This window comes from Balaenoptera acutorostrata, chromosome X (genome assembly GCF_949987535.1).
Source record: "Balaenoptera acutorostrata chromosome X, mBalAcu1.1, whole genome shotgun sequence".
Taxonomy (NCBI): domain Eukaryota; kingdom Metazoa; phylum Chordata; class Mammalia; order Artiodactyla; family Balaenopteridae; genus Balaenoptera; species Balaenoptera acutorostrata.
In genome coordinates, this window is record NC_080085.1 from 96604448 (window position 1) to 96632419 (window position 27972).

Below are 27972 nucleotides of genomic sequence, written 5' to 3' on the forward strand. Positions count from 1 at the left end.
TGGAATGCTGATAAATGCTTACCAACCAGCTCTTTGGCAGGGCGAGCTGTGATTTATAACGTTTGCCAGTCTCTGTGGTGTAAATATTCCCATAATGGCCCATTTCAAGCTATCAACGAGTTGTCTCTGAGCACAGAGCAGGGAAACGTGCCCAAACCACTCTTGTGAGCTGGTGCAAGGTGACTTCTGCACACCACTGGCCAGGATTCTCGGACCTTTACTAGATGCAACCAGGGCCAGCATGAACGATGGCAAAGAGAAATTAAAAACGATGAGTGGATCAGTATTACCCATCTCCACCACTAAAAAATTGTCCAGAAGTGCATAGCCTGAATGGAGGGCCAGTGGCATCACTTTCAAATTATGAGGGATGAAAGGAGCAAATCTAGCAAATCTATGAGCCAGTCCCTCTGCTAAGCACACAATCGGATAAAGTAGGTACTACTATTACCCCCATTATACAGATGAGGCCACTGAAGCATAAAGATGATAAATAGCAACTATTCTCCAATAAAATTTTTTTTTAAAAAGATGATAAATAACTTGGCCAAGGTGACACATGTAGCAAGAGGCAGAGCCAAGATTCAAAGAGAAGCTTGTTAGATTCCAAGGCCCATGTGTTTTCTCTGCATAGCATGATATGGTGCTATGGCTTCAGAATATGGTGAGATCTCCACAGGTATGTACTGAGAAGCTTCCGTAGGCCCAGGCATGTATCACAGGTGAATCCCCTTCTCCCCAGCTGCACAAGCTTCCACTAGCGCCAGAGGACAGTGGTTGCAGCTGTCTCGTTTTCTATATTCAGTGACAAGCACAGTGCCTGGAGCATAGACCTTATTCAATAAATAATGTCTAAAGATGAAAGGAATAAAAAGAAGAAAGGAAGTAAACAGGGGAAAGGAAGGAATTTTTGTCCCATGGATACTATTTGTGTTTCTGAATTACTTAAGACTTTAGGCAAGACATTTGCATAGATAGCCCCAGGCAAATTCCTCTTTCCAACTGCTACTAATTAGATGAAGTTAAAGCCTGCAGTGGAGTCCTTTATCTCTTTTGCCAGAGATTCACAGGAGCGTGGAATTTGGGGGGATGGATTCTGAGATTATCTTTACTGCAGATTTGCTTTCCTAACTGTTGTGGGCAAGGGTCAGTATTCTTTCATGACCACTCCAGTGCGGGGATTGGCAGGCAGCACCCAGGGATGTCACTGAGTGTCACAGGAAACGGGCACAGGCTTCACAATTGCCATGACTAATCCCTAGAGCAGGCAATTCTCCAGTGGATAATTGAATAGTGACTGAATTCCAGTTACTAGCTAAATTTCAGGATTCTTCCACTCGGGAGCTTTACCCAAACACCTATTATGAGATTTTTTAAAAAGATAAAGCACAGGGAGATCAGCTCGGTGCTTTGTGACCACCTAGACGGGTGGGATAGGGAGGGTGGGAGGGAGGGAGCCGCAAGAGGGAGGAGATATGGGGATATATGTATATGTATAGCTGATTCACTTTGTTATAAAGCAGAAACTAACACAGAAAAGTAAAGCAATTATACTCCAATAAAGATGTTAAAAAAAAAACAAAAACAAACAAACAAAAAAGTTAAAGAAGTTATCTCTAGGTTGGTTTCTCTCTCCCTCTCTCTCTCCTTCTTATTCCTGAACATATAATCAGCGCCAGGCCAAAGGTCACCCAAACTTAAATATTCTGTTCTGATTCAATGCCTGGGGTCGTATATTGGGATGGCCTCCACGAGAGGAGGCCCGCAGACTGCATGCATCCCAAAAGATGTGTTTTGTTTGGCATGCTCAATATTTCAGGATTATTTTTTGGCAATTTGAAAATATTAAAAAAAACAAGGATATTTTGCATTTCAAAACATCAGCTGTTTTAGTTTCTCTTGAAAATGCAGAAGCTCTGCCAACTCTAGGCGCGCAGTCTGACCTGTGTGAACAGAGTATGCGCCCCCTCTCTAATTCACCTCCGACCCACCACTTCCTCTTCTCTGCCAGGCACGGAGGCAAGCTGTCATTTGCAGTTTATCTCCCTTTGCACTGCTCTTTTCATAATTCAGATGGGTATGTGCTCTCTAGTTTGCCACAAAGACTAGTGTACCACACCCACTAGATTTATTTCAGTTGCCTTCCAGGCTCCTGTAGTCACTAGGTCTGTGTCTCTGACCCCTACCCTAAGGGCACAAGGCTGGTCTTCGACATAGGCAGGGTCTGTAGCTGCCAGCACTGATCGGTGAGACAGATTGCCAACAGAAAGCCCCTATGCCTCAAAAATAGCTTTCCTGGGGCCTCCCTGTCTGAAATTCACACTGTCAGTCACTCCTTAGGTTAAAGAAAGTAGCCTTCCCCTTTCAAAAATGAAAACGTGTGAACTTGGGAGAGGCAATCCATTCTACTGGTTTCCAGGAACACGAAGGGGAGAGGGTCTGCGGCAGAAGGGCTTTGGAAGGAATTCAGAATTGCTAACATTGTTCAAGTTACTTAGCTAGTCTCCAGCAAAAGAGAGAGCGCACGGGAGCGAATGGGACACAGAATAAGTAAACTTCGCTGAGAGTAGGCCAAGAAGAAGTGCTCAGCAGAGCCTGAGGGCCCACCCAGGGCAGGCAGGCGCTGGTGACCCTGCGGGCGAAGGAGGGATGGGGAGTGCAGAAAAGCATCCGCCTATTGTGGCCAGTGGGCCCTTCAGAGAAAGAACGAATTCGTTCTTTAGAAAAGAGGGCTTGGTTGGCTGTAACTCACAGGTGGTGTGAAGGCTGGAGCTCTATAAACAGATCCTCTTGCAGTTACCAGAGGCTATTTTTGATCCTTGCAACATCATATGCCCGGCAGACAGTGCCCCTGTTGGAAAGCAGAGTCAAGCGACACAGCAATTGGCAGCTCCCCTAGGGAGAGGGCTTTCTGTTGGTTTTTTTCCGTTCCGGCACACTCTGCACTGCCCCTTCCCCCTTCCCATCCTGCAAGCCTGGCATGTACTAGCAACAATCCCTCCCCAGCTCCCTGAAGCCCTGGGCGGTCTGTGGAAAGTCGGGTGGGATCCAGTGGCCGGGCAGCTGCCCAAACTATCCGGTCCACCACTCCCCGCCCTGCCACTCCCAGCAGCAGCTGGGTGCCAGGACTCTCCTGCTTCCATCGCCTCTCCTCCCTCACAGGCCTCACTCACAGGCAGCTCTTTCATGCATCTTTGACCTGGCCGTTCTCTAGGGGCTTCGAGTAGAAGGGGCTCAGCCATTCAGGGAAATGGCAGTTCTGAATACGTGGGGAGGGGGCTGGCCCAAGTTGGGGGGCTCATTAGTTTGGTGTTTGAGGAGCACCAACCAGAGGTCTGTGCAATCTGCATGGGGAGTGAGGAGGCAGTGGGGAAATGAGGGGAACGGATGCAGGTGGTAAGAGGGGATGGAAAAGTCGGGGGAAGGACTCTGCCTACCTTAACAGTTTACTCCACCTCTCCCCCTCTTACTGACCTCCAGCCCCGGCCATGTCCCCTGTGCCTCTTGGGGAGCCTCCCAACCTCCACTTGCAGGTGTTGTTCAGGGGCCCAGCTCTTTCCTCCAACTTGCCTCCTACTACCTGGGCCCAGGCTGCATCATGCTGATTTACAGCTTAGTCAGATGAGCGCTTAACACCCACCTCCCCTCAGCCTTGGCAGCTTACATTTCCATGATAGTGACAAGTAGGGTGGAAATACTTATTATCTATTTTATATTGAAGCCAATCCTCCCAGGGCCCACACTAGTCCTCTCCAGCAGAGGTAGGTACTTGGAGAGGATGCATGAACTTTTCAGGCCACTGGGAGTGCTTGGGAAGGGGTAATTTACTCAAGTCAACCCTTGATTCCTCCTGTGATTTATCCACTTCGCCGATTATCTGAGGATGATGCCTTTCTCTAAGTTGGTTTCCCCTGCCTTCCAGCTGGTTTCTGAGCTGTCCTCCCCACCCCACAACACCGCTCCCATGACAGCCTGTGGCTGTGTGCTTAAGGAATGCAAAGTTGAACATTTGCCTACGCAAATGGAAATACAGAGGAAAATTCGATGGGGAAAAGGGGCACATACAATCCTTTGATTCTTTCCTATGTCAGCCAGAAATGATTTGGGGCCTTCAATTAAATTCCCAAATTCCAACTGCACACCACATGCAAAAGCCTTATGTTGGTAGCTAGAGAGGCAGTACTTTTCTTTGTCCTACGTGGCTTCTTTTTGTTTCTCAGCGGTCCCAGGGACAAAAGAGAGTTAAATATGCATGAAACAGATTGACCCATAATGCAAATTATACATCATCATCAGCATCATGACAAAGATAGCTAACGCTTACAGAGAACTTACTATGTGCCAGGCACAGTTCAAAGGGCTTTACATGCATGGCCTGAATCATCACATTTCTGATTTGACATATTATTGACCCTGTTTTGGAGGAAAGGAAACTGAAATACAGAGACGTTCAGTGACATGCTTAAGGTCATGCAGCTGGTACCTGGGCAGCCTTTATCCAGGCTCCTTGGGCCTGACACCACACTATATCTCTCACTGCCACACATTCTGTTGTTTCTGTTTTCCACTGTTACAGAACCACCCTCAAACTTAATGGCCTAAAACAACCATCATTTTCCTTGCTTGTGATTCTGTGGGTCAGGAATCCCAACACAGTATGGATGACTTGTCTCTGCTCCATGATCTCCAGGGCCTCAGCTGGCATGACTCAAACAGCTGGGGACTGGTCAGGATGGCTTGACTGGGCTCCTGTACCTGGGGCCTCGGTTCTCACTGTCTACTGGGACACTGGATTCTCCTCTACATGGCCTTTCCATGTGGCTAGCTTGGGCATCCTCACAGCATGGTGGTCTTAGAATAGTCAGACTTCTTACATGGTAGCTGGCTGCCCCTGAGAAAATGCAGATGCTTTTAGGCTTCTGAAAAAGCTAGATCAGGAACTGGGCACAGTATTACTTCTACCACATTCTACTAGTCAAATAAGACATGAGACCGAACCATCTCCAAGAGGAGAAAAAAGAGACTCCACTCTGATGACTGGAGTGCCACGCTGGTACATGGAAAGAAATAATCATAGTGGCCATCTTTGGAGACTACCATACTATTTATATACACACTATTTATATTATGTTTTATGTATACATGTAAATTCATTACCTCATATGTTTGTATATATACACACACAAAAATTGATTTAAAAAGCCAAAAATTGCAGATATTTTGACCAATACTCTGCAACCATTGGCCCCATTTCAGGATGCTTAGTGAGTGTTGGAATTCATTCCCAGGCCTGGATTCCATCAAGTGTTTTAGTGCCTTTTCCAGTAGCTCAGCCAGCTCTCCCAGACCCCAGTGACTTAGAGGACCATGATTCTAGGGTTGAGCCTGGGCCCTACTTGCATGAAATCGCTTGTTTCTTCTGAGACAGAAACCAGGGGGCTTCTCAAATAAGGTTCTATCCCAAGGCAGTAACCCCCTGGGACTCACACGGGAAAAACCAGCCAGCCTGGCAGACCTCATTGCTTTAAGTGAGGCTTCAGCCACTGAAGATTCCTGGCTGTGTGGTGCCAAGGGAAAATAATGGACCAAAGGAACTCAGGAAACATGAATGTGTAACCCTGGTTCTGCTTCTTTGCATGTGAGTAGGGGGCAGACATGAAGGAGGTAGCAGAACGGTGTGGAAGCTATTTGTGCGTTATCATGTCACCTCACCGCCTAGCCTATGGACCCCAAATGGCCATGAATAAAGTGATACTTTATTGTCTCCCTTCCCCCAGAGGTGCTTTTGTTATCTCCTTTCCCCTCCTCAAAATAGGCAGGGCCTTTGGCATAAAGTGTCACTCCACTGCCATACCCAGCCTCTTCCCACTCTTAGCCTAGCTACTGATAGCTCATTCATTCACTCAACATTTACTGAGGGTTAATATGTGCTAGGCACTGCTCTAGGCACTCAAGATACAGCAGTGAACACATCAGACCAAAATACGTGCCCTCGGGGAGCCTACATTCCATTGAAATGAAACAGACAATAAACGAATAGGCAAAATACACAGCAAGTTAGCTGTTGAGTGTTATTAGAGAAAAATGAAACAGGAAAGGAAGGTAGAGATGCTGGGATGGTTTTTTTGGGGGGAGAGACAATTTGAAAATCCTCTCTGAGAAAGTGACATCTGAGCAAAGACCAGAAAGAGGTGAGGGAGGGAATTACCTTGAGAATAGACTCCAGGAAGAAAAAGACAGAAGCAAAGAGAACAGTTAGGAGGCATGGCAGATTGGATTAGTGTTCTTAATTTTCCACTCCCTTCCTGTTACAGAATCTTGATGCACCCCTTCGTCATGTGACTTTGCAGTACTTCCTTCTAGAACAAGTAGACTATATTTCACCACCACATTGCCGCTGAACATGACCACATGACTTGCTATGTCCAGTGGAACGTCAGTGGACATGATGCTAGAAGAGATTTTAAATGTGCTTGCCTGATTTAGCTTGGCCTCTTGTACACCTGCCATCTGCTGTGAGGAGAACATGCCCCAGCTGGCTGCTGGTCCTAGAATAAAGAGATACATGGTGAGGCTATGAACTTGACTCTCAGCCTGAAGCAGAGCCATTCCAGCCAACCCACAGACCACTGAGCAAGCAAAATAAATGTTGTAAGCAATTAACATTTGGGGGTTGTTTGTCAATATCATCATAGCAATAGCTGACTGATAGAGGAGGTCATGCAATAATCCAGCTAAGAGATGACGATGCTTAAGACCAAGGTGATAGCAGTGAAGTTGATAGAAAATGATCAGATTCTGAAGACAGAACTGACAGTATTTGCTGATGAATTAGATGTGGGGTATGAAAGAGAAGCAGCGACAGAAAGAACATTCGAGGGCAACTCCAAACCATTTGGCTTGAGCAACTGGAAAGACAGAGTTATCATTTAATAAAATGGAAAAGGCTTAAGGTGGAGCAGGTTTGGGGGGAGGGGGGATATCAGAAATTCAGCTTTGGACATAATGAGCTTGGCAGGCCTATTAGATAACTCATAGTTCAGCATTTCCCCACAGACTGTCTTAAGTTTTATACTTTGAAAGAATAACAATACCTCCATCTCCCTGAATTGTTTGGAAAGCTCCAAAGCCCCCCACACCCCCACCACTGGCCCTTCACTCCATTACCATACCTAGTGGTGGTTTTGAGATTTTTGCATCGAAGGAGTTTAAAGAATGCAATCTGTTTAAAAGGGAGCTAGGGGGCTTTTCTTGATGCTGCCTTTGCATAAAAAGCACATGGTTTTCACTTGGCTTGTGAGCTACAAAGCAATGAAAAGAGCAATTTTTTTCTAAAGATGGTTTTGTTTACATATTACATAAGCTTGAGAAAATATCACTTTTCTATATCAAATAATGCAAACCAGGAGGAAGTTCTTATGGCCAATCTCACACCACAAATTAGAATGAAACCTCCCAATAGCCAAGGACCACAGAGCACCATTGATAGGATGATCTACTTTGCTCCAAGGCGCTAGGTTGCTGCGAGTGCAGTGATTCAGCAGATTGTATTTCTGTCTGAATTTATTGTCACCCATGCCTGAGGGTATATTATACCTCCCCATCCAGTTCAACTCAGGAGTAGCCATGAGACTTGCTTTGGCCAATGAAATGTGAGTGGAAGTGACTATGCCACTTCCAGGTAGAAGCTTTCAGAGCCCTAGCATGATAACACTATGGTCTGTCTTCTCTCTGCTATGTGAATGCCAATATCCCAGATAAGGGATACTCTGTGAACCTGGGTCCCAGGGTGAAGATGCATGGAGCACAACCATTATCAACCCATGGCCAACATGTAAAAATATGAGCAAGAAATACATCTTTGTCTTGGGGAGTCATTTGTTACTGCAGCATGACTTAGCCTAAACTGACTACTACTGAGTTGTAAATGGGACAGATGTGGTCATTGCCCTCGCAGAACGTACAAATCAATGAAGAAAGCAGTAAATAAGTAAGAAAAATAAGAGAAAGAGAGGGAAATTACTGCAAGAAATAGTATGTAGTGAAAATGACTACCTGGGTGTGTGTGTGTGTGTGTGTGTGTGTGTGTGTGTGTGTGTGTACCTACTTTACATAGGTAGTCAGGTAAGGTAGATTGCTGACCCTTGACCCACAGAGCAAAAAGCCAACTCTTCCTCTCTTTTTCTCTCTTCTCCATCTTCTCCCTTTTCCTCTTCTCTTATCATTCCCTACCATAAAGTCAAGTCTCATCTATCTCATCTTCCTCCCCATGATACTTTCTCCAGATTCTGTCTTTCTTTTCTTTCAATTCTCCACATTTCTGTACATAGGTATATGTGCGCATATGTGTACACTCACGTACACTTGCGCACATGGAAACACACACCCAGAGGCAGTGCTTTGGAGACTGAACTTGATAATCATAACCCTGGGAGCCCTGCTTATCCTACCAGAATTGCTGCACTGCTTTAATTACAGCCATTATTCACAATACCTCACACATTTTCTGTCTTGTTGACAGTATTTGGGAAGCAGCAGCTGCTCCCTTACTTTCACATTGATTGCTACTGTTTTGCCTTGCAAAGGAATATTAAATATCACAGTTAAACACAAGTCTTCTTCAAGACAGCTTCTGCTCCCAGCCATTCAGATCCCATCTCTCTCATTCAGCTGAGTTCTGCAGAGCACTTTCAGATTGGTTCCTTGGCTCGAGTTATTTCAAAATATCTGGCTTTGATTTGATTCCAACCCCCCTCAAATCTCACAACATCTCTGCTGCTTCTGTGACTGCCTTACCCTCCAGTTTCTATTGGTCCATTTCAAGACGGCCTACCTTCTCCCAGGCCAACTCTCTGTGACTTTATTCATGCATTCCATGAGGCTTTTAAGGACTTAGGGAGAAATCCCTGACCCCCAACCCTAGCTCATAGCTCCTGAAATGACACGACTCGTAGTGCATTCCTTCACCTTAAAGCTTCCAGGCCAAGTGGTTTATACATTTTTTAAAAACATATCATGGACCCATTAAGTATCTGATCAGATGTATGACTGCTTTCCTTAGAAAAATGCACATACCCACAACATTTTACATACAATTTCAGAAGATTCTTGGATTTTCTAAAGTCCATTCACGCACCACCTGTCTAGGGGTACAAGAGTCCCAGGTGAGGTTAGTTGATGACAACACCAATCCCCCTGGGAAAGGTCAGCATCTATCGGTGGGAATGAGTATAACAGATTTGCTCCGGAGGCTTTAACAAAGAGAGTAACATAAGAATGCAGGCAAACGCCAGGACTTCCCTGGCGGTCCAGTGGTTAAGACTCCGTGCTTCCAATGCAGGGGGTGCGGGTTCCATCCCTGGTTGGGGAACTAGGATCCCACATGCTGCGCAGCATGGCAAAAAAATTTTAAAAAAGGTTGCCTGACTTCAATTCTGCCTTTCTCCAACTCTCTGCTTTCTGCCATCTGACCCACTCTCAGGCCCTTTCCTCACTACAGTCGTCTCTCAGAGGACCTGATGCCCAAGGGCAGCTCCCCAAAGCACGCAGGATGGACCACCAGGCCTGAGATTTGCCACATGTTTTGAAGTTCCAGGCCAGTTGACAAGGCTGGCTCAAGCACCAGCACTTTCCCTGAACCCATTCTTTTCATTTCTGAGATCTGTGAGAAGCATGTGCTTTCAACCCAAGGTTAGCCTGACAGTGTGGCAATGACGGCAGCAGACACTGGCCTCTAGAGTTTAACCTCTGAGTACTTATTTACAGTTTTGGACTTCTCCTGGCCAGTGTCGGAAAGTTGCTGATTTTTCTCCCTGACTGGTAAGCTCTGACAAGCGGAAAAAGTAATGCAGATGGGAAATAATGTGCTTCCTGCCCTGGAAGGCATTCTAGGGTTTCCCTTGATTTTCATAAATAAACAGGCCGATCTGGGATAGAAGGGTGGATATACAGAATTGCAGCTAAGAGGCTGAACTGATTGAAAAAAATGGAAGGGTGCTTTTAGGAGACCCCACAAATATAAATGAGGTGTTAGGGGGCGTGAATATTGTGGCTGATCAGCTGAGAATGAGAGGCTGTGGTGGAAAGGCAGAGGATTTGGAGGACCCCTATCCTGCTATGAGCTGTGTAACCTTGGACAAGCCACTTTTCCAGCCTGAGAATCGCTTTCCTGGATGTCAGAATCTGGCAGACCTGTGGTCCTTTCATTTCTAACTCTGTCATGCACGTACTTCCTGAAACTTCTCACCAATCAAGTAAGTGGAGTGGCCTCCTGGTTCAGAATCCCCCCTTCTGTTAGGGAGAAATCTTGGTGAAGTAGTTAAGAGCACGGGATCAGGGAGCAGACTGTCTGGCTTTCCCACCCCTAGCTGTGTGACTTCGGGCAAATCCCTTATAACCTCTCTGAGCCTCAGTTTCCTCATCTGTAATATGGGAATGAGAGTGTCCCCTCATTCGCTTGTTGTGCGGCTTAAGTGAAATAATGTGCATTAAATACTTAGATCACTTTTGGCACATGGTAAGCACTGAATATGTGCTAGTCATGATTATTTTTCCCTGAGGATGATCTTTTTTATACGTAAAGGTGGAACTCCCCACACACACCCCCAGTAGCCTGCCTCTGCTAAGGGACTCTGCCCTCCCGTCATAGCTGAATAAGTCTGAGACAGATCCTTGGCACAGATTGGATCAATGGAATTCTCTCTCCAGGAAACATGAACTGTGAAAACTGTGAATGGAGCAAGCCAGAGAGGACAAGATGTTGGAGTTGAGTCACTTTAATGGTAGCACTTTCGAGCAGACACTGAAGACAGGTTTTTTTTTGGCCCTTACAATGTCTTTTGTTTTAATGTGGATTACTAGTGAATATTTTAAAACAGGGAATGTCAAATAACAATCCACAATTCTGCCTTTACTGGATCTGGTGGCACTGTGCCAAATTTTTACATGGCAACAACTGGCTAGAAGGAAGTAACAACAGCTCCAGATCACTATAGCTCACTTCAACCCTACTTGACCCCCCCGAATTTGTGATCCTTGCTCCTCAAGGTCATGCTACTGGCGTATCTTGGTTTCTGCTGTTCCTGGGCCTTGATTATTTCACTCTACCTTTGGTCCTGTGAGATACCCCAGAATCCCACAAAGCATTCCACTCAATACTTTGTACTCCCCTGAGCTACCTGGAATGTCTGTTACTTGCAGCCAAAAGATAAAAGACTATCAGAATGGCTGGACTCCCATGGTAGAGCCTCTAATGTGACTGGTTCCAAAGAGCCAGCAAATTTCATGAAGCAGTCTTCAGACATTCTGATTTAGTTGCCTGATTGTCAAGGGTTGTAATCATGAATTCCTCTACCTGGCATTTCTATATACTAGTATCTAAGAGAACGTGTGTTCTGACCTGATTTTTCCAGACAGATCCAAATTCAAACATTTGGTTCTATTATTCCCAAAATTACAGTTGTATTTTTCAGATCATGTGTCCTAATCTGGGTGTTGAAAAATATACTCACCACCTACTTCAAATCCTAAGATATTTTTTTCATCATTTGAAGTAGCTCTGAAACATTTGGAGAGGGCATAATGAAACCACTTGAAATCAATTTTAAAATCTTTTAAAGCTCTATTTAAAAGTGGTTTTCAATAAACATCTTCCTGAACATGCATAATATTATGTTCTCTCTGCCTAGAATGCACTATTGTCCCTCTCCACATGTGAAAATGCTACTCAGGCTTCAAAGTTCATCTCAGAAGCTACCTTCTAGATAAAATTTCTCCCTCCCACCTAGGGAGACTATTCACTTCCACCGGTGTGCTCCCGTAGCCCTTTATACACTTTGAATATAGCACTTAACACGTGGTATTACAAATATTAGTTTATTATCTGTCCCTCATACAGACAAGTGAGAGCTCTTGTTTGTGAGCTCCTTGAGGGTAAAAGTCATGTCTTAGTCATCTTTGTATCCCCAGCATCCAACTCATGGTAGATGCATTGCCCACGTTTTCTGTACGTTGTTTGTTGTTGAATTAATTGAATTTAGACTAGAAAAAATTCCTGAGAAAGATGTTTCCATAGAGTTTGCATACAGGTGGTAAACATGGATTACAAATACTGAATGACAATGAATAACAGGATATTCAGTGTCACCTACAAATGAAAACAGGAGGCATACAGCACAAATAACTGTTTTTTGTTTTTTGTTTTTTGCACTGTGCAGATAGATTAAAGGAAATGGCATAGCTATTAGGAAGAGATAGAAAAAATGTTAACATATCAAAAATAAATATATTTCCAAAATATAGAGTTCTATGAAAAATGTTAAATTTAAAAACAAAATGTTTTGTGGAAAAGTACATGTGCCTTCAACTGAGGGTGACCAGTTGAGAAAGTTATAGGTTACTAAAGCACATGAAAATAAAGGATGAATCAGAGATGGAGGCAGACTTGGGCAGAGCATAGAAGTTTTTATAAATACCTTCAGAATGGGAAAACTTAGTGCAGAAGAGGAATGGAGACATGGATAGTCTGAAAGACCAAGAGTGGAATCCTCTTTCCTGGAGGCTGGAAAATCAAAACTAAACACTAAATAGCTCTATGAACTGAAGCCGACTGAATAAACCAGATGAGGCTCTGAGAGAGGCATCTGTAAGCATCTAGAGACTTCATAATTGACCTTCTGTGGAGCCTCAGAACCCAGGACAACTTTAGGAGAAATTGAACACATCAAGATGAAAAAATATGAGAAGCCATTAGGTGAATCTAGAGTTAAATTAAGCTGTGCTGTACAAGTAAGGGAATGATAAACCCTTATATTAGATTATTTATTTTCCAGATCATAGCCCAAAATAAGATGCCAAAACTCTGTGATTGCAGAACCAGTGGGCTGGTGATCCCTGAAGACATATATTTGCATAAGTTGATACACATGGTGGAGATTTTTGGGGTGGAGGAGGCAGGAGCCTAAGGAGAGATGACGAGAATGGAGGAAATATTACTATATGAGTTATCTATCACTGCACAAAAAATTACCGTAAACTTAGTGGCTAAAAGCAACACACATTTATTATCTCGCAGTTTCTGTGAATTGGGAATTTGGATATAGCTTAACTGGGTCCTTTGTTTCAGGGTCTTTCACAAGGCTGCAATCTAAGTGTCAGCCAGGGCTGGGGTCTCATTGGAAGGTTCGACTGGGTAAGGGTCTCGTTCCAAGTTCATGTGGTTGTTGGTGTGGTTCTGTTCTTCGTGGGTTGTTGGATTGAGAGCTTCAGTTCCCTTCTCACTGCTGACTAGAGGCCTCCCTCAATTCTTTGCCATCTGGGTCTCTCCAACAGGTTGCTTGCTTCATGGAAGCATGCAAACCATGAAGATACTAGAAAGAATCAGCCAGCAAGACAATTAAAATCTTATGTAACATAATCACAGAAGTGAATTCCCATCACCTTTTTCATATTCTATGGGTCAGAAGCAACTTTCTAAGCCAGCCTACACCCAAGGGGAGGGGATTATGCAAGGATATACCAGGAGATAGGGATTATTAAGGGCCATCTTAGAGTCTGTTCACTGAAGTTACTGGGTCTGTGCCCTAGTGGTTCCAAAGAGATTGGTTTTGAGTCCAATTAGAACCAGGTGCTGGAAAAGCTGTGTACTTTGTGTGATTCTCGGCATAAAGCATGCTCTTCCTGGCAGGTGACAAAGTGAGTCACAAAGTTGAGGAAAGACTAGCCTCCACCCCCCACCTCCTACCTCTCTGCTACAGACAACAGTGCCATTCAGCATGGCCATCAGCAGAGGACAGCTGTGCATGGTCCAGAGTGTTCTCATGGGGCCAGAAGCAATAATAAGGGGCTTTGATAAGGAAGCTAGAGTGAAAGGACATGAGAGGACATGTTTCTAAGAATAAAGTGAAATGCTCAAGGAGACTCACAGAAGTAACTGGGGGAGTCTTCAGGAGAAGGCTGAGTTCCTCCCCATTCAAGTGACTCTAAGAGCCTGCATTTGGTGTCATCTGGGCAATGTTCATGTGATCTCTTGATCTTTCCTCTCAAACCATCTCTTCCTCCCACTTCCTTATTTCTGATATTAGCCATTCAGGCTCAAAACCTTGGAATAAACTTCAACTCACTTGTGCTTTCCTAGAGTCACTGCTGCCAGCCTACTGATAGTTCAGATTCTCAGTCTAATCTGGTACATCAGTTATCTCCTGTATCAGTTATAATATAGGTTCAGCTGCAAGTAACAGAACGCCCAAAATGACAGTGAGTTAAACAAGGTAGGTATTTATTTCTTGTGAATGTAAACATAGGAAGTCCAGAGTTAGTGAAGGCTCCACAATCATTGGCATCCAGAGTTTTTCACCATGTAGTTCTGCATTTCTCAACACACAGCTTCCACACATGGGCCAATGACGTATCATGATTCAAGATGGCTGCTGCAGCTCCATCTGTCATGTCTGCATTCCTGCCAGGAGGAAGAAGGAAAGACAGAAGTATTCCCCTCTGAAGGATACTTCCTGAAAGTTGTATTCACCACCAAAACATAGATTATAGCCCACTGACCAGAGCTTAGTCACATAGCCACTTATATCTCCAAGGGAGGTTGGAGATATAAAATTTATTCTGGCAGCCATATTCCCAGTTTAAAATTGTGTGCTGTATATGAAAGGAGGAGAACTGATACTAGGGGACAAGTAGTATCAATCTCTGTCTTAGACTATCAAAAGAACTGGTTCCAAACTTTATTAACTCTAATTTAAATCTAACTTTAGAGCTAGAAGTGGCACCTTATAGATTGTGTGGCACAAGCTACATTTTACAGAAAACTGTGATCCAGAGATGAAGTAACTTGCGCATAGCCACTTGAGATTAGAACCTGACAAATTCATCTTCCTAAAGTCTCTTACAATTGTTAAGAGGAGCAAAGTATGGTGGAAAACCAGAGGCTGGGGAGTTAAGGAGGCTGAACTCATTTCAGCCATGCCATCAGCAAGTTGTGTCACATTGGATGAGTCATTTAATTCTCTCTTTGTCTTAATTATATTCTCTGTAAAATGAGAAGATTGGACTATATGTTACCTGGTAATCCTTCCAGTGTTATAATTCTATGTAATTCTATGATATTTTGTCATCTGACTGTCACCATTTTTTCATTGGTGGTCTATTGTCTGGTAAATTTAGGTATTTGAGGCCCTCCATGATCAATCCCCAACCAGCCATTCCAAATATGTCCCCCATCCTCCTCTGCACACCACATACTCATTATTTCCTGAACACACCCCATGCTTTCCTTTTGCCTTTTTGCTGATGCTGTCCCCTATGTTTGTGAAATAGACTGCTTCACCAATCCCTGTCTTTGGCTGATAATAATCTTCCCGATGTGTCAAGGCCCATTTTTAGATAAATACATATATACATAAAATTAAGAACTTACTCTGGGTTAGGCCTTGGTCTGAGAGATTTACATATATTAATTCATTTAATACTTAGAGTAAGCCTGTGAGATACATGTTATCATTATCATCCCCATTCTACAGAGGAGCAAACTAAAGCACAGGAAGTTAAGTAACTTTTCGTGGCACAAAGCATGTTTCATCTAATCAGTTTCATCTTCCTCTTCCTGGACATACATTTCCCATCTTCCCTTCTAATTAGGCTAAGACCATGTGACTGGCTTCTGACCAACATAATATGCACAGAAATGATGTAAGCCATTTCTAGGCCTGGCTCTTAAAAACATCTCATAAATCCCTCATGTCTTTTCTTCCCCTTCTGCAGCATCTTCAGAGGCCATATGTTGATATGGTGGTATTACAAGATGGCGGAGCCTCCATCACCCAAGGTCCCTTCTATCTTGACTATTCACTTGCCTCAAGGCACATAAGTGTTAAAGGCAGAGAAAGAATATGAAGTCAGGCCATGTGACTCCAGAGCTCACATTCTGAGCTATGGAATGCCTCCTCCTCCAACTTTTGTAACTTTTTCTATGGAATATTTCAAGCAGTTACAGAAGTTGAAAGAATAGTACAATGAACCCAATTTACCCATCATCCAGATTAAGACATTATCAACTCAAGGCCAATCTTGTTTCCCTTAATGTTCCACTCCCTTGTTATCATTTTGAAGCAAATCCCAGTCATTATATCATTATATATATATATAATTATATGAACTATAATTATTTCACTGTGTATCTCTGTAAGATAAGAACTCCTTAAAAAAATAACTATACCAGCATCTCACTAAAAACATTAACAGAAATTCCTTAATATCATTAAATATCCAGTGTACATATTATTAATTTGTGTGTTTTTTAAATAGTTTTTTTAAGCAAACTTTATTTATTTATTTTTGGCCACACTGAACAGCATGTGGGATCTTAGCTCCCTGACCAGGGATCGAACCCATGCTCCCTGCAGTGGAGTCGTGGAGCCCTAACCACTGGACCTCCAGGGAATTCCCTTTTTAAGTATTTTGAATCAGGAAAAATAAGATCTATACATTGTAATTGGTTGATGTCTCTTTTTTTTCTTTTAACATTTCCCAAACTTCTTTCTTCCCCAGTTTTATTGAGACATAATTGATATATAACTTTGTGTACTTCACAAAATGAAAAGACAACCTATGGAATGGGAGAAAATATTTGAAAATCATATGTCTGATAAGGGGTTAATATCTAAAATATATAAAGAACTCATAGAACTCAATAGCAAAAAAAAAAAATCTGACTAAAAAATGGACAGAGGAATTGAACAGATATGTTTCCAGAGAAGACATACAGATGGCCAACAGGTACGTGAAAAGGTGCTCAACATCATTAATCATCAGGGAAATGAAAATCAAAACCACAAGGAGATATCACCTCACACCTGTTAGGATGGCTATTAGCAAGACAAGAAATAACAAGTGTTGGTGAGGATGTGGAGAAAAGGGTATTCTTGTGCATAGCTGGTTGGAATGTAAATTGGTGCAGCCTATATGGAAAACAATATGGACGTTTCTCAAAACATTAAAAATAGAACTACCAGGGACTTCCCTGGTGGCACAGTGGTTAAGAATCCGCCTGCCAATGCAGGGGACTTGGGTTCAAGCCCTTTTCCGGGAAGATCCCACTTGCCGCAGAGCAACTAAGCCCGTGAGCCACAGCTACTGAGCCTGCGCTCTAGAGCCCGCGAGCCACAACTACTGAGCCCACGTGCCACAACTACTGAGCCCACGTGCCACAACTACTGAAGCCCGCACGCCTAGAGCCCGTGCTCCACAACAAGAGAAGCCACCGCAATGAGAAGTCTGCGCACCGCAACGAGGAGTAGCCCACGTTCACCGCAACTAAAGAAAGCCTGCACACAGCAATGAAGACCCAACGCAGCCAAGAATAAATAAATAAATAAATAAATAAATAAAATAGAACTACCATACGTGGGACTTCCCTGGCTGTCCAGTGGTTAAGATTCCACCCTTCCATTGCAGGGGGCACATGGAGCGGCCAAAAAAAAAAAAAAAAAAACTACCGTATGATCCAGTAATTCCACTTCTGGGTATTTATCCCAAGAGAATGAAACTACTAACTTGAAAAGTTATATGCACCCTTGTGTTCATTGTAACATTATTTACAATAGGCAATGTATGAAAACAACCCAAATGTCCACTGATAGATGATATTTGATATATATATATATATAATGTTTTCATTATATAAATACACACATACACATACCTAATGGAATTTGGCCAGAAAAAAGAATGAAATCTTTACATTTGTGACAAGATGGATGGACCTCGAGGGCATTATGTTAAGTGAAACAAGCCAGACGAAGAAAGAGAAATACCATATGACCTCTTTTATGTGGAATGTAAAAAAGCAAAACCAAAAACATTGTGTAAGTTTAAGGTGTAAAACATGATGATTTGATACACATATATGTTGCAAAATGATCACCACAATAAAGTTAGCTAACACACCCATACTCTCTTGGCAACTTTCAAGTATATAATACATTATTGTTAACTATAGTCACCATGCTGTGTATTAGATCTCCAGAACTTATTTATTTTCTAACTAGGCGTTTGTACCCTTTGACCAGTATATCCCCTTTTCCCCCCCCTACCTCTTCACCCCTGGCATCCACCATTCTACTTTCCATTTCTACGAATTTGAGCTTTGTTTTTTTTTTTCGATTCCACATAGAGATGAGATCCTACAGAATTTGTCTATCTCTGTTTGACTTATTTCACTTAGCATAATGCCCTCAAGGCCCATCCATGTTGTCACAAAAGACAGGATTTCCTTCTTTTTATGGCCCAATAATATTCCATTGTATATAAATGCACCACAATTTCTTTATCCATTTATCCATCGATGAACCCTTAGGTTATTTCCATATCTTGACTATTGTGCATAATGCTGCAGTGAACATGGGGGTGCAGATATCTCTCTGAGAGAGTGATTTCATTTTCTGTGGATATATACCCAGAAGTGGGATTGCTGGATCATATGGTAGTTCTATTTTTAATTTTTTGAGGAACCTCCATACTGTTTTCCATAGTGGCTGAACAAATTTACTTTCCCACCAACAGTGTGCTAGGGTTTCCTTTCCTCCACCTCCTAGCCAACACTTGTCTTCTTGATAATAGCCATTCAAACAGGTGTGTGGTGATATCTCACAATTATCTGATTTTCTCTATCTATGTTCAGCAGCTCAGGTGCAGGAATGGGGAAGATTACTTGAATTCACTTAAGACTGGAGGTTTTGCCTGAGCAGGTAACACAGAAAGACGATGGAACGAGCATTTGAGAGTACTTACTTGAGTATAATTGGAGTGATGAACAATAGCATATAAGCTGAGTAAGGAAAGAAATGAGGACAGGAAGGAGGCTGGTAGATTGAAGTGTGATACACACTGTGATGTACCACCCAGACCACCTTTCAACGAAGGTCTTGTTGCCTCAGTTGTTGGGAATGCCTTCAGCTGTGCTGCCAGGGCCTTCAAGGATTACTTCATAGCTGCAGAGAGATAGCTGCCTTACACAAAGAAGTCACACCCCTTCCCCAGTGGCCCACGTTCAATGACTGACCAAGACATGAATATAAAGGCCTGGTCATCTTGGCCCAATTCAGAACAACACTTAAGGACCATGGTAGTTTCAGAATTTCCCTATGGGATTGACCAATACAGTCACTAGGCCTGTATTACATCCCAAATTCTGCCCAATTCTGCTTCTTTCTCCTCCTTTCTACAGGTATTAATCCCAAGGGCACTTCTTTTTTTTTTTTTAAATCTTTATTGGAGTATAATTGCTTTACAATGGTGTGTTAGTTTCTGCTGTATAACAAAGTGAATCAGCTATACATATACCAATATCCCCATATCCCCTTCCTCTTGCGTCTCCCTCCCACCCTCCCTATCCCACCCCTCTAGGTGGTCGCAAAGCACAGAACTGATCTCCCTGTGCTATGTGGCTGCTTCCCACTAGCTATCTATTTTACATTTGGTAGTGTATATAAGTCCATGCCACTCTCTCATTTTGCCCCAGCTTACCCTTCCCCCTCCCCGTGTCCTCAAGTCCATTCTCTATGTCTGCGTCTTTATTCCTGTCCTGCCAAGGGCACTTCTTAATAAACATCTTGCACACTAAACTCCCTCTGAGAGTTTGCTTCCTGGGGAAACCAATCTGTGACATGGTGTCTGTGTATGGAGTCGCTGTACTGGGAGTAAATGAGATGAAAGGATGGAAGGGTGTGGTCATAGGGTGGAATGTCTTATGATTTCAGAGGTGGAACAATTCTGGATGATGACAAAGGACACGGGTGTGGCCAAGAGAGTAAGTGGCTAAAGTGGGATGAAAGGCAGGATCATTGAGGATGAGAAAGTCACATGCATGTGGAAGTCACCAAGACTTCACTAAGTCAATAGGTATTTACTTTATTAAAGATCTACTGTATTAGCTAGTTATTTCTGTGCAATAAATTACTCCCAAATCTAGAGGCTTAAAACCACAAACATTTATTATCTCACATTGTCTGTGAATCAGGAATCTGAGTGTGGCTTAGTTAGATGTCTCTGTCTCAGCATCTCTCATGAGGCTGCAATCAAGGTGTTGACCAGGGCTACCTCTCAAGGCTTGACTGGGGAAAAATCCACTTCCAATTCCCCTCCAAGCTCACTCAGATGTCTGCTGAGAGGCCTTGGGCCCTCTCTGGCTGTTGACCAGAGGTATCAGTTCCTTACTATGTGGGCCTTTCCATAGAGCAGCCCCCAACATGGCAGCTGGCTTCCCTCAGAGTCAGTAAGCAAAAGATTGAGAGGGCATTCAAGACAGAAGCCATAATCTTTTGTAATCTCATCTCTGAAGTGACATCTGTCACCTCTGCTTCTGGAAGGGGAGGGGATTACACAAGGGTGTGAATAAGAGGAGGTGAGGGTCATGGGAGCCATTTTAGAGGCTGCCTACCACACCTACTCTGTACAGGGCACTATTCTAAGTGCTCGAGATTCAGCAGTGAATTGAGGCAGACAAAAGCCTTTTTTCTTAACACCTTCAAGTTGGCGGGAGACAGACAAAAACAAGTAAACAGACGATCATTTAAGAACATGGTATGTGCTATGAAAATAATAAAATAGGATAATGTAGAAGAGAGCAAGTGGGTCGGGTGGAGGTAGGGGGTTATTTTTATATCGGGTGGCCATGGAATATCTCTCTGAAGTGACATTTCAGCTGTGAACTGGATGAATGAGAAGTAGTTATCCATGCAAAAATTTGGGAGAAAAACTTGCCAGGCAGAGGGAAAAGCAAATGTAAGGAACGTTAGGGAATGAGCTTGGTGAGTTCATGTGGCTAGAGCAGAGTGAGAAAACCCAAGAAGAGAGAGCAGAAGTAGGTGGGAGCCAATCACGCAGGGCCATGTAATCCATGCACGGTGAGAAATATGGACTTTATCCTAAGAGCAATGGGAAGCCACTGGAGGGTTTAGGCAAATGGGGGACAAGATCAAATTTATTTTTTATTTTATTTTTTATTTATTTATTATTTATTTATTTATTTTTGGCTGCTTTGGGTCTTCATTGCTGCACGCGGGCTTTCTCTAGTTGCGGTGAGTGGGGACTACTCATTGCGGTGCGCGGGCTTCTCATTGTGGTGGCTTCTCTTGTTGTGGAGCACCGGCTCTAGGCGCACGGACTTCGGTAGTTGTGGCATGCGGGCTCAGTAGCTGTGGCTCGCGGACTCTAGAGCGCAGGCTCAGTAGTTGTGGTGCACGGGCTTAGTTGCACCGCGGCATGTGGGATCTTCCTGTACCCGGGAACAAACCCGTGTCCCCTGCATTGGCAGGCGGATTCTTAAACACTGCGCCACCAGGGAAGCCCCAATTTAGGCTTTAAAAAGATTTCTTTGCTGTAAGGAGAACATAGACTGAATTTTTGAAGGGCTGAATGGAGGTCCAGAGAGATGGCAGGACTTGGGATGGAGAGGAAGACGGAAAGGTAGGTGTCTGCGTATTCATTGAATGACGGGGACTTTAGCAGATGACCATGGTGCACAAGGGGGAAATGTGGTATTGCTGGTTTGAAGGATCTTCAAAGCAGTAGAGGCTTTGACCTGAGGGTGAAGGAGGAGTGGTCTGGAAGCAGCACTTTGGAACAAGGAGGACACCTACCCCACTTTCACAAGAGAGGCCAGCTCAGGAAGCCACGCATCAGTTAAGGCATCAGGAGTAAAGAACATTTGGTGAGGAGATCCATGCCTCAACCAAGTGGTGGGGAGCCCTTTTGTCATCTGGTGTCACCGACCCACAGCAAAGCTCATTCAGGGCCCTTCTCTGACTTAGAGCGCCCGCATCTAATTCGAGTCAGAAAGAGACACTATAAATTCTGAGAATTCTGAGGTAAGTGTGAGCAAGATAAGCTGCTTTTTGAAAATAATTTAGGATTTAGACTTCAGCCTTTGAAATTCCAGTTAAGTTATTAGTCACAAATCTTCAACTGCTCTTCATCCTTCAACCTACTGCTTCCTTCCAAATGACTCAGCTGGGGCAGTCTGCCTAGGAAAACGTTATTTTCTGGCTTCCTATAGCAATGACCAGAGAAACAGCAGGCCAAGCTGCAAATAAGCAGGCCAAGAACCAGATCTGGCCCTGGGCTTGGAAGTTCTTTACCTTTCCCCTGGACCAGTGTTCCCGTCCCCCCTAAGAACCAATTTTTTTCCCCTAGGGGGTGATATCACTCCCGTTGAGAATGCATCCCCCTAATGCAAAGAAGCACCTCTGATGGTGAAGATTTTAGACACAAGGGCAGAGCCCATTATGAGACTTTTTAGAGTTGGGAGCTGGGAGGGGTTAGCCCCCCAACCCAAACCACATCAAGCAGGGAACATATGTCCGCTGCAGATAGAACCGTCACTGATACTTCATAAGTCAGAGGTCGAGTTTGGGAATCAGTCTTTTGTGCTTGTTTATTTATCCTTGGTTGGTTCCATTGGAACCCAATGGTTCTTCTTGGGACTGAGAACTGAGTTGGGTTCCGGATGGCAGAGTAAACCCCATACCAAAGGGGACCACCTGGAAGTACATCATTGTTCCATGAAACAAACATCAATGTACTTCTGTAACAGGGAAGAGCTAAATCTGACTCCATGTTGGATCTGTTTCTTTGACTTTAACCTTTGCTTTTTGTTGCTTTTGTTATTATAATCGTACATAATGGCCTGACACAGGGAACCCTGCCCCTCTGCCTGAATGTTGAACTAAAGTGCCTTCGTTCAGCTTACAGGGAGACGATCTGACCCTGCCCACCTGTAAATGGCTGAAATTAACACATGCCCTCACCAAGGCTGGCCATTCCAGGAGATGTTTTGCAAGACTAATTGCCCTTTTTACTTTACTTCCTCACCGCCTCTCCCTCTCTATTTTGCCTTTTTACTTCACTTCCCTCTCTGATTCTATCAAAGAAACTGGCATCTAGACCCCGATAAGATGGTCCTTTTAAGGCACTAGTCCGCCATCTTCTCCATCTGCCGGCTTTCCGAATAAAGTCATATTCCTTGCCTCAACACCTCGTCTGCAATTTATTGGCCTGTCGTGTGGCGAGCGGAGCGAGCTTGGACTCAGTAACACTTCTCTTGCAGCAAGACCCGGCAATGGCTGCTCGGTGGAATCTTCCATCTTCCGTGTGCGTTCTAAGCAGCCTGCACATCCCTCCCTCCCTCCCCCTGCTGTGGTCCTTCCAGACATCTGACAGGAGGAGCACATGCGGCCCTCCAGGAGGGCTGCCTTTCCCAGCTCCTCAAAGACTCCTTATTAGCTGGAAGGTAGCAGGGAGGGCTGGGGCAGGGAGGCCGCCCTGGAAAGTCAGACAGCTCCCCAGAGAGCAGCCTGTCTCTGAGCTGCATGGAGGGAGCTGGGGGTGCTACACCTGGGCAGTGGAGCTGGGGAGAGCGTGCCTCCCTGCCCCCGCCCTCTCCCGCTCTCAGGCTGCCGGAAGCTAGGCAGACTGCCATGGCCAGACGCTCTGTTATTACCCGGGCTTTGGTTCACCTGAGCCTCTCTTCCCGACTGAGCAGCAGCCGGCTGTCCACCTCAATTTCCAAGCCCATGTTTACAGTAGAGAGGGCTGAGATAGACTGTATCTATAAAGAGAATCACTGAAGAGCTCTTAGGCTGGACTACTCTATTTTCTCATCTTCCAAGGAGACCTGGCTTCCCAGCATGCTCCCCGATACAGCCTGATCTGGGAATAAAACAAAATCGGTGAGTTCGCCTCATTTCTTGGAGATTCGCATGTGAGGTCCATGTGATGGCCCCCAGTGCCTTGCATCCCCCTGGGCTCACTGATTTCCCTCGGAGAAGACTCCCATGGGAACTGAAAGACCACACCCCCCACCAGTCAACACAGGAAGGAATCCTCGGGCAGATTTCTTAACTCTGACTCAGTGGGTCCCACACTTTAGTATGTATCATAACCACCTGGAGAGCTGGATCAGGCAGAGGCCCCAGATTTTCTGGTTCAGTAGGTGTGGAGTGAGATGTGGGCCCTGGGATTTCTAACAAGCTCCCGAGTAACACAGATGCTCAGCTGTCCAGGGCTAGAGTTTGGGAAGTAGTGCTTTGGGAGCTCTTGGATGGGCTTCAGGAACTTCATCGACCCCCGGAACTCTATGCAAATTGTGTATTTGGTGCTTTCATCCAGATAGAGGCGCATACAATTAAAAGACACTGCTCTAAGAGAGTAGTCAGAACATACTAGATATTTCTTGGGAAGAAGCAGACATTGATCAACAAACGAGGCCATTGGGTCCCTGGGGGAGGCTGCCTACAGGAGGAGGAAGTACAAGGAGAATGGCCCTGGGGCCCCCAGTGACAACCAAGTAACTGTTTCCTCTTAGCACACTCTTCTGTGAAAAAATCAGATGCTAGTCAAATCACCCTTACCCGTGGCCTGTTCCAGCAAGACTCAGGCCTCTACTAAAGCCTGCTTTGTACAGGAAGCACTTACTTCCCCCTTCACCAGCACCTTCTCCTCTTGGGGTAAGGATGTGCTTTGTTTGTACTTTAATTTTTTTTTAATATTTATTTATTTATTTGGCTGTGCTGGGTATTAGTTGCGGCACACAGGATACCTGGGCCCCCTGCATTGGGAGTGCGGCGTCTTAGCCACTGGACCACCAGGGAAGTCCCTGTTGGTACTTTAATAAAAGAAAAGAGAAAGAGAGAGAAAGGGGAGGAGAGAGGGAGAAAGAGGGAGAAATATTGAAAAGGTCATTCTTTATCTACATATCAAAAAAGATAAAGAGTTCCAGGTGTGATTCTTCCTCTCTCTCTCTCCCTACACACACACACACACACACACACACACACAGTGGGATGCTATTATAATTGACTGACCACATGGTACAATTTGAGAGACCTCTGCACAAAAGTATCATTTTCCCCATCAGTCACTCTTCCTTTATAGCTTCATTTGAGTCTTGAATCTTGAGGTTTTTCCTCTTTCAAATTTTCCTATCAGAATTCAGATATAGTCGTCCCTCAGTATCCGAGGGGGATTGGTTCCAGCACTCCTGTGGATAGCAAAATCTGCAGATGCTCAAGTCCCTTGTATAAAATTGCACAGTATTGCATATAACCTACGCATATCCTCCTGTATACGTCAAATCTTCTCTAGATTATTTATAATACCCAATACAATGTAAATGCTGTGTAAATAGTTGCCAGTGCATGGCAAATTCAGATTTTTCTTTTTGGAAATTTCTGGAATTTTTTTTCCGAATATTTTCAATCTGCATTTGGTTGAATAGGTGGATGCAGAAACTGTGGATACAGAGGGCCAACTGTACTCTAGTTGGGGACTGAGACTTCAACCAGGGGTTCTTAACCAGGATCCATGGATGTCCCTAGGCTGTGGGATGCTTTAGCGTGCATCAAAATTACCAGAATGAGTTGACATGCAAATTCCATGTCCCCACCCACTTGCAAAGAATCTGATTCCTTCACCCTAGAGAGGTGCGCAGAAGACTGTATTTTAAACAAGGCTCTCAAGAGATTGCTATACAGGTTGTCCTTAGGCCACACTTCAAGGAACACTACTTTTCAGAAGGACTGTGAACTCCCTGAAAGTAAATGCAAAATCGTGGGTGTGTTATATGTGAGTATATTTCTGGGCATTGGGAACAGAGCTTTAATCAGATTCTGAAAGGCTCCTTGAATTGAAAAGGCAGATAATCACTAACCAGGAAATATTTTAGCAAGGAATAGCAACAATAGGATCCAGAATATAAGTGGTAGGGCAAGGAGGGAAGGAATGTCCCTAGAACGTATACAATATCGAAGCAGGAAAATCCTCAAAAAAAGTCACCTTCCTACCTGTTCTGACTGAGAAATGGGAGAAATCATACATATCACAACTAAAATGAAGGATCTTTAACCTGTGAAAAAAATATTTGCCATTTACATCCAAAGAGTTCATTTCCTTACTATATAAAGAACTGCTGCAAATTAATAAAGAAAAGACAGTGTATAATATTGTACACAGATTGGCTCAAGATGGCGGAGTAGAAGGACGTGCACTCACTACCTCTTGCAAGAGCACCGGAATCACAACTAACTGCTGAACAATCATCGACAGGAAGAAACTGGAACTCACCAAAAAAGATACCCCACATCCAAAGACAAAGGAGAAGCTGCAACGAGATGGTAGGAGGGGCGCAATCACAATAAAATCAAATCCCATAACTTCTGGGTGGGTGACTCACAAACTGGAGAACACTTATACCACAGAAGTCCACCCACTGGAGTGAAGGTTCTGAGCCCCACGTCAGGCTTCCCAAGCTGGGGTCTGGCAACTGGAGGAGGAATTCCTAGAGAATCAGACTTTGAAGGCTAGCAGGATTTGATTGCAAGACTTCGACAGGCCTGGGGGAAACAGAGATTCCACACTTGGAGGGCACACACAAAGTAGTGTGTGCATCAGGACCCAGGGGGAAGGAGCAGTGACCCCATAGGAGACTGAACCAGACCTACCTGCTAGTGTTGGGGGGTCTCCTGCAGAGGCGGGGGGTGGCTCTGTCTCACTATGAGGACAAGGACACTGGCAGCAGAAGTTCTGGGAAGTACTCCTTGGTGTGAGCCCTCCCGGAGTCCGCCATTATCCCCACCAAAGAGCCTGTAGCTTCCAGTGCTGGGTCACCTCAGGTCAAACAAACAACAGGGAGGGAACTCAGCCCCACCCATCAGCAGACAAGCAGACTAAAGTTTTACTGAGCTCTGCCCACCACCAGTCCCTCCCATCAGAAAGCTTGCACAAGCCTCTTAGATAGCCTCATCCACCAGAGGGCAGACAGCAGAAGCAAGAAGAACTACAATCCTGCAGCCTGTGGACTGAAAAACACATTCACAGAAAGATACACAAAATGAGAAGGCAGAGGACTATGTACCAGATGAAGGAATAAGATAAAACCCCAGAAAAACAACTAAATGAAGTGTAGATAGGCAACCTTCCAGAAAAAGAATTCAGAATAATGATAGTGAAGATGATCCAGGACCTCAGAAAAAGAATGGAGACAAAGATCAAGAAGATGCATGAAATGTTTAACAGAGACCTAGAAGAATTAAAGAACAAACACCTAGAAGAATTAAAGGACAAAGAAACAGAGATGACCAATACAATAACTGAAATGAAAAATACACTACAAGGAATCAGTAGCAGAATAACTGAGGCAGAAGAACCTGGAATAAGAACCTGATAAGTGACCTGGAAGGCAGAATGGTGGAATTCACTGCCATGGAACAGAATAAAGAAAAAAGAATGAAAAGAAATGAAGACAGCCTAAGAGACATCTGGGACAACATTAAATGCACCAACATTCGCATTATAGGGGTCTCAGAAGGAGAAGAGAGAGAGAAAGTACCCGAGAAAATATTGGAAGAGATTATACTCGAAAAATTCCCTAACATGGGAAAGGAAATAGCCACCCAAGTCCAGGAAGCGCAGAGAGTCCCAGGCAGGATAAACCAGAGGAGAAACACACCGATACACATAATAATCAAATCGAAAAAATTAAAGACAAAGAAAAATTATTAAAAGCAACAAGGGAAAAACGACAAATAACATACATGGGAACTCCCAGAAGGTTAACAGCTGATTTCTCAGCAGAAACTCTACAAGCCAGAATGGAGTGGCACGATATATTTAAAGTGATGAAAGGTACGAACCTACAACCAAGATTACTCTACCTGACAAGGATCTCATTCAATGGAGAAATCAAAAGCTTTTCAGACAAGCAAAAGCTAAGAGAGCTCAGCACCACCAAACCAGCTCTACAACAAATGCAAAGGAACTTCTCTAAGTGGGAAACACAAGAGAAGAAAAGGACCTACTAAAACAAACACAAAACAATTAAGAAAATGGTAATAGGAACATACATATCGCTAATTACCTTAAATGTGAATGGATTAAATGCTCCAAGCAAAAGAAACAGGCTTGCTGAATGGA

At 44.0% G+C, this 27972-nt stretch overlaps 1 long non-coding RNA gene across 1 annotated transcript; it reads right to left on the reverse strand.

The window, feature by feature from the left end:
• Window positions 1-14294: 14294 nt before the first annotated feature.
• LOC130706520 (uncharacterized) lies at window positions 14295-26632 on the reverse strand. Its single transcript, XR_009006749.1, has 3 exons — window positions 26502-26632; window positions 18796-18995; window positions 14295-14455 (listed from the first exon to the last, which is right to left on the reverse strand). It is a non-coding gene; the product is annotated as an uncharacterized LOC130706520 (long non-coding RNA).
• Between the last annotated feature and the right edge of the window lie 1340 nt (window positions 26633-27972).